The sequence below is a fragment of the Mustelus asterias genome, chromosome 8, assembly GCF_964213995.1.
Source record: "Mustelus asterias chromosome 8, sMusAst1.hap1.1, whole genome shotgun sequence".
NCBI classification, from domain to species: Eukaryota; Metazoa; Chordata; class Chondrichthyes; order Carcharhiniformes; family Triakidae; genus Mustelus; species Mustelus asterias.
This window is the reverse complement of record NC_135808.1, coordinates 38,411,176-38,425,079: the sequence shown is the minus strand read 5'-3', so window position 1 is coordinate 38,425,079 and position 13,904 is coordinate 38,411,176. Positions and strand designations below refer to the sequence as shown.

At 46.6% G+C, this 13,904-nt stretch overlaps 1 protein-coding gene across 1 annotated transcript in view; it reads right to left on the bottom strand.

Moving 5' to 3' along the window:
• Positions 1 to 13,904, bottom strand: part of LOC144497077 (uncharacterized) — a 192,441-nt gene that overhangs the window by 50,762 nt on the left and 127,775 nt on the right. The gene's annotated exons all lie outside the window — the stretch shown is intronic.

Genomic DNA, 13,904 nt, shown 5'->3' with positions numbered 1-13,904 from the left:
GAATACAGAGAGGATAGACACCACAGATAGATCCTGACCATCACCCAAGGAACAACTGCACATCCAGACCCTTCACAGCATTGCTCAACACAGAGAAGGTTGGGCAGTAAAACCATCATCTGGAAATTGGTTGGGTCAGGGGAGCTTGGACTTGTCATCAGATATGAAGCTGGTCAGTGGTGTGGAACCTCCCATCAGAACCAATTTTTCCAAAGGTTTGGCTGTGGGTGATCGGTCAGGGTGAGCCTAGGGAGAAGTGAGTGGGCTCCAAATGTGCTGACAGCTTCAATCATTCATCTCATAAATCTCTATGACACATTCCTGCAGGTGACAGGTTGTTTAAGTGTGAGGAGGACTCCACAGGTTTATATTAATTTCTAACACAAAAGGTGCATCTGTTCTACCATCTGTATCACAAGGACAACCCCATGGCAGAGAAACCATTCAAGTATGAGGTGTGTGACCGAGCTTTCACACACAAATCAGTGCTTGTAAATCACCGGCGCATTCACACTGGGGAGAAGCCGTTCAAGTGTGAGGTATGCAACCAAGCCTTCACAAACTTTTCAATGCTCATGTACCATCGACGCATTCACACAGGGGAGAAACCTTTCACATGTGATGTATGTGACAAATCCTTCATCAAAGCATGGAACCTCCGTAAGCACCAACGTATTCACACAGGAGAAACCGTTCAAATGTGAGATGTGTGACAAATCATTCTCACAGTTACCAAGTCTCCACTTGCATCAACACTGTCACGCAGGGGAGAGGCCATTCACATGGGAGGTATGCAACAGATCATTCTCACGGTCATCGACATTCCTTGACCATCAACGCACTCACACAGGAGAGCAGCCGTTCACCTGTGGGATTTGCAACAAATCATTCTCACGGCCAATGACCCTCCTCGAACACCAATACATTCACACTGGAGAGAAATATGCAACAAATCATTCTCAGACTCATCAACTCTCCTTGTACACCAAAGTATTCACGCAGGGGAGGAGCCATTCACATGTGTAGTATGTGACAAATCATTCTCACGGTCAGCAAAATTCAGGAAACACCAGCGGATTCACACAGGTGAGAAGGCTTTCAGCCATTAGGTTTGTGAGAAAGCTTTCACCCTGTCCTCCGGTTTCCTGATACAGCAATACATTCACACAGGGGCGAAAACGTCACGTGTGAGCTCTCTGTCAAATTATTGTCAAACTTACTGAATCTCTGTGTGCATCAACATATTCACACAGGGGAGGAACTGGTTATGTATGAGGTGTAAGACAAAGCTTTCACAGATTTAAGGAGCCTCCTCCACCATCAGACAATTCACACAGGGGAAAAACCCCTCAAACTTAAGGTTTGTGATAAAACCTATGATGTCTCTGAGATCCCTGAGACACCAGAGGACTTACACAAAGAGAAAACCATTCAGGTATGAAACGTGCAAGATCTCAAGGTCGTTGTACCTCCTACTCCAACAGAGGATCCACGCAGGGGAATAAACCTTAGAAGTATGATGATTGTGATAAAACATCTGTGAAGTCTTTGACCCACCTGAGACACCAGAGGATTCACATAGGGGGGAAAGCTTTCAGGTGCAATGTTTGTGACAAAGATTTCACTCACTTCTGTCAGCCCCTAGAGAAGCAGAGGTTGCACAATGGTGAGAAAACATTCAGGTGTGAGGTGTGTGACAAGGAGTTCACACAGTCAGTGTATCCATCAATGCATTCACACAGGGGATGGACCCGATCAGTGTGAGTTCTATAATAAAGCCTTCACAGAATTGTTGGACCCATGACAACCAGCTGAGGAAGGGTCAACACTGACTCCTCTAATTTACCCCTCCGGGTCTGACCTCGCGTGAATTTAGGAGGATGAAGGAATTTTCTCAATGCCTTTGTTTAACCATTTATGTATTTAAAAACCAAATGGGTTAATTTTTATTGACTTAAAACTCACCCAGACAAATATAGTAATATTTTTAAAAAGGTAAACCCATGCTTCTGGAACTTTTAGGATGCACATTCGCAAACACAATGATTCTAAATTTTGCCAATTATACTGGAGGTCGTTATGTTTCTAGACAAATTAAAAGATGAATACTGATAAGTAAAGATAGAATTCGCAGTTTATGAGCTATTTACTGGTCAAAATTCCAGAAGCTGACTTGAAATCCATGTAACTGCATTTGCTGCAAACAATTTAATTCCTTAATCTGTAATCCATCTTTTCCAGAAATTATGTTTTGTCCTGAAGACCCCTTTGATGGAAACTCACTATCTCTGTGCTGGATTTTTAAGATGTACAGGTTGGGCTTTAGTTTGAAAGAGTGAGATGGCACTTTACTGTTTCATTGACAGTATCTCCAGAATACTAACAGCTGTTGTAAAGTGATTTCAAAATGGTTACTTGTCACATGACTTTCTGTTCAAACAACCATTGGTTAAACTGGAATGCTTGGGAGGTGTTTAAATTAAAGCTGTGTAACAATGTGGATATAATGGAGTGTTTAAACCAGACTGACAGCTACAGAAGCATTATGGGGAATGGAGTGTCAAAGGGCAGACCCTTGGGAATTAGATGTGTGTGTGTATGTTAGTAAAGTGAGCCAGTTCTCAGGAGTGGGTATGGGGTAGAATCAGACCTTGCTTTAGTTGGTGATGTGAATTATAGACAGATCTGCTTTAGGTAATGGGTGTTTGACTAATACCATGGGTAATGTTTGTACTCTCTTATCTGGGAGGACAACTATCCTGAGTATGTTGAGGGAGTGGGTATGAGTCTCTACAGACCTGAGTTCCATCAGCCCATATCTTAATGTAATAACAGTGTGATTTCTTTATCTTACACTCTTCCAAGATTCACTTCATGTTCTGGGAAAGATCTTGAGTAATTTTCAAATGTTTTGTTACTTTGGTTGGTGTTTGGTATGAGCTGAATATTGTGTTGTAGTTTGCCTGCTGTTTTGTCAATCTTCTGTGTCGATTTATAACTCACAATAAACCTAATTTTGAAATTTAACCCAAACTACCTGATTAGTCAGCATGGTGTGCTTGTATTCAATGAAACACTCAGGAACCCTGAGTCTTATACACAATGTTAAGAACTCCACTGACCTTAAATGCGAGGGTATCCCAAAGCCCAAAAGGGAACTTGGAACAAGTGTATGTTTTTTCCTTTTGAAATCCTGAGTAAAGATATTCAAACCAGGCAGCAACAGTCCAATCATTTTGTGATCAATTAATAATGAATATTTATTAACTTAAAAGAAGAACCCATGAGAAGGACAATAATACACCACTACACCGATGGCTATACACACGGTTACCCCTTTGTTCTCAACTACCTATGCTTCTTGAAGTCTTGAAATACCCCCTTGTTCCCAAACAACAACCAATGTTACATAAATTGATGAACTAAATCCAGCAGATAATTACCAGGCACAGGTTATTTGTTCACATTGGGAAAACCGTCTTTAGCTTCAGCAAAGGCATCATCTTCTTGGTTTGAGTTTTGGATTTTAATTGGCTGCCCTCTTTTTTTTGCAATAAATGGTGTTCAGGAGAATGTTCTCTGCAGCTGGGTGTGGCTGTGATAGTTGTTGCTGCTACTCTGTTCTTTTCTCCAGTTCTTGGGCTAATGATATATCATTCTTTCACTTTGATGTTACCCAGCATATAAATTTTAGCATATAAATATTAATTTCCTTATCACTCCAATTTGAAGTTACCTCTTGTGTGTCGATTGTTTTCCTCTAGTCACATAGGTAAACACTTGCTTTTCTCACTGGGTTGTTAATTTGCATATCAAAACCCCTTCAGAAAGCTGCTCTTATCAATTCCCTGTTTCATTTTGTTTTATCTCAATTTCATTTTTTTTAAGCCTAACTTTTCCCAATTCTTATCAATATATTGGTTGGTCAATGTCACTCTGGGATGGTAAACTTTCTCCAGCAATGGGTATAAAATTTCCAGTTCACAGGAAGCATGTTTTCCTAAGAAGGAAAGACTTGCATTTATATATCAACTTTCACAAACTTAGCATCTCAAAGCACTTTACAAAAATGAAACACTTTTTGAAGTGTAGTCATGGTTGCAATGTGGAAAAGCTCCCATAAGCAACAATGTGATAATGAACAGATAATCTATTTTTGTGGTTAATTGCAGGTTCCAAATTGACCAGGACATCAGGGATAACTCCCCTGCTCTTCCACAATGTCGTGTCATGGGATCTTTTCACCTGAGAGAGCAGACAGAGCCTTGTCTGAAAGATGATGCCTCTGACAGTGCAGTGCTCCCTCAGTATTGCAATAGTGTCAGCCTCAGTGCTCAAGTCTCTGGAGCGAGACTTGAACCCACAACTTTCTGACTCAGAGACAAGAGTGCTAACTAAGTCACGGCTGACAATAACGTATAATATTTCTGTTGTATTTGATTTAGTTTCTAAGGGGTTAAGTCCCAAGGCTGTGTACAAAATGCTTTCCTCCTGTAAACTGGTAGTCTGACAGTTTGATTTGGTTTAAAGTGATAACTAGTTTGAGCTGCAGGTGTCAGCATTGTCTTTGCGTCTGTTCCTGAAGCTGTGAAAGATGACAAATTCCCTTATGGAAAAAAGTGTATATGCTCCTGGAGTAAGGAAAAACCCAGACATTCTAAATCCCACTATCTCAAACAGAGCCACACTCCAGAACAACCATCTTCATCTTGAGTTCTATACCCAAAGGCAGGTCTGACCCACATTGCCTGAGCTCCGCCACAGGAGTAGCAAGGAGGCAGATTATAAATTCACCCAGCTGGAATAGGGATTGAACCCTGTGCTCTTGGCACCAATCTGATCCACACCAGCCGTCCAACCCACTGAACCAATAGGTCTCCCAGGGAGTCTGAGTTGCTGTGACAACATCCATTTTTACAGCATGTTGTAGCCTGGAGCTATGGATAACGATGGTAGAGGCTCCAATTTCTTTCTATCACATGCCTGACTAGGAATCTCTCCCACCCTTATCGCCTGCCATTGGTGCATATTGGAAGGATTTACAAGTTAATTTCCAACCTATTTGGAACACACTTTCCTTGGCCATGAAGTCCTGGAGTGGGACATGAACCCAGCACTTCTGGCTTAGCGGCAGGGACACGATCCACTGCACCTCAAAATCTCCAGTGAGTTACTATCTGTGTGAATATCCATGGTATTCCTCATCATATTAGTCTGCAGTGCACCTTGCCACCACTGGATGTGCTGCGTTTGGAGGATTATTCTATATTACAAAGTTGGAAAGGGACATCGGATCACGTGAGGGGGTTAGAGGCAAAGTAAGGGGTCAGGCATGAGGCCAAAAGAGAATTGAGCAGTGTTAGCGCGAGTGGGCGGACACGACCACTTCGGACTCAGAGTCAGGTTCAACAGCGGTACAGCTTTATTAACGTCGATGGAGGTGCAATCAGGACATACAAACAGCACTGTCCCGAAAGCACTCTGAAGGCCTGCCGCAATGGGCTACAGTTATACTCGAACTTTGACACTTTGTATGATTCAAGTGTTAATGTTTTGTTTACAGTATTTGACTCTGACCATTCTGTGATTGATGTGTAAATGGTTTGTTTATGGTGTTCTGATATGGTCATCCTGTTTAATGGGTTTTTAGGTGCGGAGTTGATGTGTTAAGTCTGGTGATTGCCCAGTCTAGGGAGGTGATAATTGCTTGAGATCTCCGGAGTTTCTTATACAATAGGTTTTTAATTGGATATCAGGGAGTCTTCCAGGTCTCAGAGATCTTCTGAAGTGTTTGATAAGGGCTTCCTGATACCCTTGGAGCCAATGTAATTAAATGCTAATGTGAGTTCCTGAGTCCTTTTGTCAGCCTTGTTTCTGCGTTTTAAAAGACCTGCTTGTCTGTTCACACTGGATGCTGCTTTGTCCTGTTTCATTTATTTGATTTTATTCTGAGAAATATTTATCTAAGGAATCACAGAAATTTGTGTCCGCTGACAGTTCCCCCCTGTTGGTCGGGAGTGGACTTGTTCCGCCTCCCTCAGACCGATTTTCTTCCCCTTTTTACAAATTTGCGTCCGGTGCTCCCTGCCTCTGCACGCTGCAGTCATGCAGGTTGGGGGAGCCCCGAGGTTTGTCAAATTAGGTGTACGCGGGAGAAATCCTCCCGATTTGTCAGTCGCCCCACCTCGCCAATCGTTCTGATTAATTTTCTTCGTGCTTTGGTTTTCTTGTGTTGGCGGTATGTATAACACGTCACTATTCCCCAAGATATTGCGAGTATAAGTTGGATAGTGACTAGCACATGTGAGATTATCCGGATCCAGGGGCGAATGTCCACGTTTAGGCCTCAGTCCCATCCCCTCTGTGCCCATGTTTGGCTCTGTAGGGCTGACTCTGTGTCGTGCTCTAGGGTTTTGATGCCTGACTGTAATTGGTGGTACAGCCGAACGGAGTGTCACACTTTGAGGCGGAGCTCCCTCAGCACTTCGGCTAGGTGTGGGATGGGAGCCTGTTCTGGCTCTCGGTAGTATTTGAGGTCATCTCTCTGTGTGGAGTTTGCACATTCTCCTCGTGTCTGCGTGGGTTTTCTCCGGGTGCTCCGGTTTCCTCCCACAGTCCAAAGATGTGCGGGTTAGGTTGATTGGCCAGGTTAAAAATTGCCCCTTAGAGTCCTGGGATGCGTAGGTTAGAGGGATTAGCGGGTAAAGTATGTGGGGGTCGGGCCTGGGTGGGATTGTGGTCGGTGCAGACTCGATGGGCCGAATGGCCTCCTTCTGCACTGTAGGGTTTCTATGGTTTCTATGATTAAGTGTCAGAGTCTGCCTACTTTGAATGTTGGTGATGTGGGCCTGGCCAATGGTGACTGGTCTGCGAGGGGTGAAGCAAAAGTTTGGGCTGGGGATCGGACATGTCAGCCCGTTATATACAAAGGATGTCTTTGTTGTGGCTACGCAGTACCTGCCTCGTCCTCCATATCCTGCCCGGGCAAAGTGTGGATCTGTCGGTATGATTTCTAGAGTACAGCCCTGTGTTTGATTAAACCCACATTCAGCTGCCTCTCCTTGTCCCAGTGGGTGAGGGCAAATGGTTATCTCTCCCCTTTGTCTGCACCCCGAGAGGGAGGCACTGGACATCACGCCATGCCTTGAGATGGCCGTGACTTCGGTTAGGTGGTAGCGGAGGGAGGTAGTGCCCCTGACAACGCCAATGTTCTCGATCTGGAAGATGGGGAATGGTCCCGAGTCTGGTGTAACTATCGGAATCAATAGGACCATCCCTACTCCTGTGCCCTCGCTAACCTCGCAGTCGGGGATTACTGGATACACCCGCGTCATTCCTTTCAGGGTCCGGTTATCCAGCATTCCCTTCTGATCTGCGAGTTGTGCTAGCCGGGCGCTGTCGATCCAGTCGGGCACCTCCCCCCTGTGTACCTGGTCCAAATTATGTCGTAATTGGGCTATCATCCACAGACCATACACATGGCACAGCTGTCCCTGTTGTACCCGGGCCGTGTTCTCTCTCTCTATCTATGAGGTGGTTAATGGTACGGGCGTGCGCTTCCAATATTGTGATCCCATCTAGTTGGATATGGGCCCTCCTCCCCTAAAAGAGCCTGCTCGGCCTGTTGGCGTGGTGACCGCTGCAGGATATCTTTCATCACCCCCTTTAATTGTTCGATCTTATCATTGAGGCTCTGTATGTCAATAGAGTTGACCACTGTGGATCCTGTGTTTATTCCTGTGAAGATGTCGTTGACTATGTCCCTTTTGTTTCTGTGTGCGTGTGTGCGTGCGTGTGGCTCCCATTGCATCTATGGCCCGCTTTATGGTTTCCCTACCCAGCATCTGATACATATTTTGTGTCTGTTCGGAACAGCATCCCGGCACCCGGATTCCTGAGATATCGATCAGAACAGGCACGACCTTGTGCCTTACATTGTCGTACACAATTTCCCCCTCGTTCCACAGCACCAGTCCTTCCTCCAGCCCCTTGCTCTGCAAGGGGCAGGGTAAGATTTCGGGCGCTGTGGTCGTGGGGGCCCGCGTTGTAGGAAGCGTAAAACATACATATAGTGAGACTGCAGGAGCCTCAACTAGTCCATAATATCCACAAATGTTAATGTCCGGTTTACGAATGTCACTTTGTCGTGGGGTCTGTGGATCTTCAGGGAGGGCACAGATGGTGCCGAAGGTGCAGCCAGTGTTGCTCAGAGAGTCCGACCGTTGGATGCGTGCTTGATGCATATCTAGTGTGCAGGTGAGGCAGATCACATCAATGCCTGGATAGACCAGAAGCCACGCGTTGAAATGCGTCCTACTGTCCTCGAGATATGGTGCGGCCAGCACGCACAACACCTCGGGATGTGTTGAACATTATTCCGTGGGATTGTTGATAGGTGGTGTAGCCCCGGAAGGCAACACTCATCAGGAAGGTCGCAGTGAGGATCATCCTCCAAGTGGTCCACATGGTCCTGGAGAGGGGGTTGGGGGAAGGTATATAAAACCTGGTGGCCACCAGACGTTAGATTGATATCAAAAGACTAACTTAATCTATTTATCTATTCATGTTTATATTCCTATATACATATATACATCTGTGCCACGGTTGGCGTACGACTCCTTTGTGCCAAAAATAAAAGTTGTTATTCCGACCTCCGCTGTCTGGACACAGATGGTTAGGGGCCAATACGTGGAGTGGTCGGAGCATCCCTGTCTTTACAGTCAGTCTGTCCTGTCTCTTTCCCGTGGTGGTAGGATTTTAATTGTGACCAATGTTTCCAGCGGCCCTTTCCCTTAACATCGACACAGGCACATGTGTCGCTGGTAAGGATAATCTCGTGGGGTCCTATCCATTTTGGTGCAAACCCGGGTCGGTCTGGGGCAATCCGAATTAAAACTTTATCCCCTACTTGGGGAAGGGTGGTGGTGTGACTGACATTTTGATCTCTAGCCTGGTCTCTAATGGCTTGCTGGTCTCTGGCTGCGTGGTGCAGATCTCGGAGCTGTAAGTCTAGTTGCTGTACATATCTCTTGATTTTGTCCCGAAGGGGTGCCATTTCTTCCCCTCCCACGGCAATGTTTTCTGGGAGTCGCATTGCCCTCCCGGTCATTAGCTCAAACGGGGTGAGCCCTACGGTATGACCTGGGGTGGCCCGTAGGCGCATCAAAATACAAGGAAGGACATCTACCCACCCCTGACCTGTCTCTGCGATGGATTTGGCTATCGCATTTTTGAGAGTGCGGTTCATCCGCTCTACCATTCCAGCACTTTGAGGGTGGTATGGGATGTGGAATCGCTGTCGGATTCCTAGGGCTTTGCAAGCGTGCTTCATCACCTTGCCTGTAAAGTGTGTCTCCTGGTCGGAGTCCAGTTGCAGCGGGACTCCCCACCTTGGTATTATTTCGTATGCCAGGATGTGGGTTATAGTGGTCGCCCCGCAATCCCGAGTTGGAAAGGCTTCTACCCATTGGGGGAACTGGTCTATGAGGACGAGGCAGTACTTCTTCCCGCGGCTGGTGGGTAGGGGGCCGATTAAATCAATTTGGAGGTTTTCCCAAGGTCCCTTTGGTCTGGGTTGGTGCTATTTTAACTTTCAGGGGCCGACCGGGGTTATGCTGAGCGCATATAATACATCTTTGGCAGTGCTTAGCTACATCTCGCCCCATCCCAGGCCACCACCAATCAGCTGATAAGCGGGCCAGGGTCCCATCCCGGCCGGAGTGGTCCGGTTCGTGGTGGAGTCGGAGTAGTTCAACCTGTATGAACGAAGGGGCAACTACCTGGTGCCCTCTGCGCCATACCCCATTCTTATCTAGGGACGCCGCTGCCTGCTCCCACCGTGCCACCTCGTCTGGGTCAGCGCTGCCCTGGAGTTTACAAATGTCCACCTCTTCCATGGGTGGAGTGGTGATGGCGGCTACCTGCGGGAGGGCTTCCCCAGCTGCAGCTTTGGCAGCAGCGTCTGCTAGTTAGTTTCCCTTTTGCTCCGCAGTCCTCGCCTTCCTCGCAGTCCTACCAAAAAAAAAATTAAGACTTACCTGGATAGTCACATGAGCAGCCTGGGAATGGAGGGATACAAACGATTGGTCTAGTTGGACCAAGGAGCGGCACAGGCTTGGAGGGCCGAAGGGCCTGTTTCCTGTGCTGTACTGTTCTTTGTTCTTTGTTCTGGTGGGCTTTTATTTTAATTACGGCTGCTTCCGAGGGTAACCCGGATGCCGTTGCCAAGTCTCGGATTATGTTTTCGTGTTTTACGTGCACCCCCCTGCGGTGATGAATCCGCGCCTTTTCCATGCCATCGAAATGACTGGAGGAACGCGGGGTTCTGCCTATCTGCATCGGGCATTCCCCCATGGGCCATATAGGCATCAAATTTCCGTCGCCCATATTCCTGGGCCCTTTCCTCCTTCCCCTGCGCTACCCCTACTATTGCACCCCAGCTCACGGGGACCTGCCCCATGGTCTGGACGATATCATTTTTAAAGTCTGCCAGAGCCTGATCCTGCTCTCAGTGACTCTCATCCAGGTTTGCACACCAGGACCCATTCTGGTGCTCTGCCTGAAGCCGGGCCCAATAATTCTCGGGCATCTTGGCTCTTACCAGCCCTGCTGTGTCCCGGTTATGTAGGTTATGACACAGTTGCCTTTCCTTAATCTTCTGCCGGAAGATCACATTACTGTGTCTGGGCTGGAGGGTCGGGAGTTTCTCCAATATTTTCATTGTGTCTCCCGGTGAGAGTGACACATAGATCATTTTAATCTGGGTCTGCCGCCCTCACCCATCTCTCCCTTGTCCCCCAGGAAAGCATTCGATCTTTAAGGGAGCTTTCATAGCGTCCTGGGGCGCGGGGGCGGGGGTCGATGGTCAACGGGAGGTTCCCCCCTGTCGGGCACAGTGAGCCCGTTTCATCCATTAAGCATTCCCAATCGGGACACTCCTCACTTGGAAATTCATGTGAGAAGTCGGACAGTGCTGGCAGCACGGGGTTAACAGCCATCACAGCGGCGCGCTTTCGCTGTGCGGACTGTTCTTGCTTGTCCTGAACATATTTATGAACTCGCCCTGCTAGAGTGATGTGGGCTTTTAATATCAGGATCCAAGCCTTATCATCTTTATTCCTCTTTTCTTTCGCCCACCATTCCCGTTGGTTTTCAAGTGGGCCTGCTTTGATCATGCTTTTAATTAGTGTCTTATTTTTGTCTGCTAGATAGCGGGTGAGGGACCCTTCTGGTCCCCATTCGAAGGTGGTATCATTGCTATCCATGTCGGGTCTCTTAACTAGGACCAGTGGTATACTAATCCTGGCTCTGGTGCTTCTCACGGATACTTGTGTGGGTATCTCTGAGGTTACTGGTTTGGTGTTCCCACTGTCAGTGTGTTTAAACTTTCAGCAGCAACACGCAGAGCCCGTCCTGCGTGTAGCGGGGAGATTACCGCGCACAGAGGCAGGTGAGCTCTGACCACGACTACAGGGGCCGGAGCCACCCTTTCCTTGCCAACTCCTATCGCTAAGTCAATCCTCAGAGGCTCGCCGTTTCCCTATCTCCTCGGGATCACCCTGACCTGGGTGCGGACAGGCGTGGAATTGACCGCGGATAGGAGTTCCCCCGGCTTATAGCCGTTCCTTTGCGCTACCAGAGGTCTCCTGCTTGTAGTGGTCGAGGCACTCACAGAGGCTCCAGACTTAGTAGCGCCCGGACATGTAGCAGACTCCTCGCGGATTCTGCCCCCAGTGGCCCAAATCTTTCGCGCCTGCAGAGGTCTTACCCGACTTGCAGCGCCCGGACTTGTACCGAACTCCGAGAGCCGGATCACAGTGGCCCAAACCTAGACGTCCTCCCGGCTTCAACTATTCTCAAACTCTGTCCTGTCAGGTACCTATAGGTCAGTTAGTTTATGGTCGGGTTCACCGTTAGGGGTACACAGAATGTAATGGCAACACAATCAATCACAGTTCGCGACCCCACTCGCCCGCCCAAAAAGAAACTTAAACCCTACTTTACCGCTGTACAGCTATCGAACGGACTCTGTTCACAGGTTCAGATCGCGGCAGCCATGAAACACCGCTCTGACACTGGGAATGCCCGCGGATTTAAATGAGTAAAGATACTCACCCAGTGCCCAGAGACGATGTTCCAGCGACGGTCACGATCCCGGACGAGCCCCCAATTGTTAGCGCGAGTGGGCGAACACGACCACTTCGGACTCAGAGTCAGGTTCAACAGCGGTACAGCTTTATTAACGTCGATGGAGATGCAATGAGGACACACAAACAGCACTGTCCCGAAAGCACTCTGAAGGCCTGCCGCAATGGGCTACAGTTATACTCGAACTTTGACACTTTGTATGATTCAAATGTTAATGTTTTGTTTACAGTATTTGACTCTGACCATTCTGTGGTTGATGTGTAAATGGTTTGTTTATGGTGTTCTGATATGGTCATCCTGTTTAATGGGTTTTTAGGTGCGGAGTTGATGTGTTAAGTCTGGTGATTGCCCAGTCTAGGGAGGTGATAATTGTCTGAGATCTCCGGACTTTCTTATACAATAGGTGTTTAATTGGATATCAGGGAGTCTTCCAGGTCTCAGAGACCTTCTGAAGTGTTTAATAAGGGCTTCCTGATATCCTTGGAGCCAATTTAATTAAATGCTAATGTGAGTTCCTGAGTCCTTTTGTCAGCCTTGTTTCTGCGTTTTGTCTGTTCACACTTTGTGCCTGGATGCTGCTTTGTCCTGTTTCATTTATTTGATTTTATTCTGAGAAATATTTATCTAAGGAATCACAGAAATTTGTGTCCGCTTACAGCAGAGAGAGGGATCACGTCCCAAGTCACAGTCACTCCCCTGGTCACAAAGGCAATCTCCGAGTCAGAGTCAATCTCCGAATCACTGTCACTTCCCAAGAACAGAATCACTGCAGGTCAGCACAGCGTGACACCCTATGTCTTTTGCCTTTCTCCTCTGTGCCCCAGAGGCAGTTATAGCATGTTCACGTCCCTGAAAAACAATATTTGGGTTTTTGGGACGATCTGAAAATTTTAATGTTTTTATTTTGACTCTACTCAGCAAATTTCATTTGTCAAATTTATTTTGCTACATGGAGTGGTTGTGCTGAGTATCATTGATATCTTTAAGGAGAAATTAGATAATCACCTGAGGGAGAAAGGAACAAAAGGATATGCTGATAGGGTGAGATGAAGAGGGGTGAGAGGATGCACTGTAATTATCTGTCTGGAACTTTCCATGGTTGGATTTGAACTCGCAATTTCTGGATTGTTAATCCAACACCATACCTAGAGACATATTTATTGAAATGTCTGTTTGTGCCTCCAAAGGTCTCGCCCTTACCCTTGCAGCCCCTCTGATTTTTGCCAGATTTGATATTACTATTCTTTTCTGATTCTCACCGCAGTGTCAGGCCACAAATGGCCAGACCATTGGCTCTGTCACTGAACTGATTTAATTGTTTTTAAATTACATCTTCCAGTTGATGCGACCCAGTTCAAAAGGTCAGCAATGCATCTCCCAGAAATAACAATGACTTCTTTACTCGACCAGGTTTAATCTGATTTTGAACAAGGCCCTTTTCACTAGGACTAGAGACCTTAGTGTCCTGGTGTTCCTGTCTCATGGGAATTTCTTGCAATATCCACATACTTCAACTGAAAACTACTTGTTTTCTGTTCTTTAACAACATTGGTTGTTGATAAAATAACTTTTTAATTCTGTAACTCAATCAAGTCTTATTCAAAGCTTTGTATTAATCTTCAGAGTGATGCAATAATTCAGGATTCAAAATGGCTGAAGAAGCCAGTAGCGTTAGTCTCAAAATGGCTTTCTTGACCTTGCTTCAAGGCTCTTGGCTTTCTATGATTTACTTTCATGAAGACAAATCCCTTCAGTTA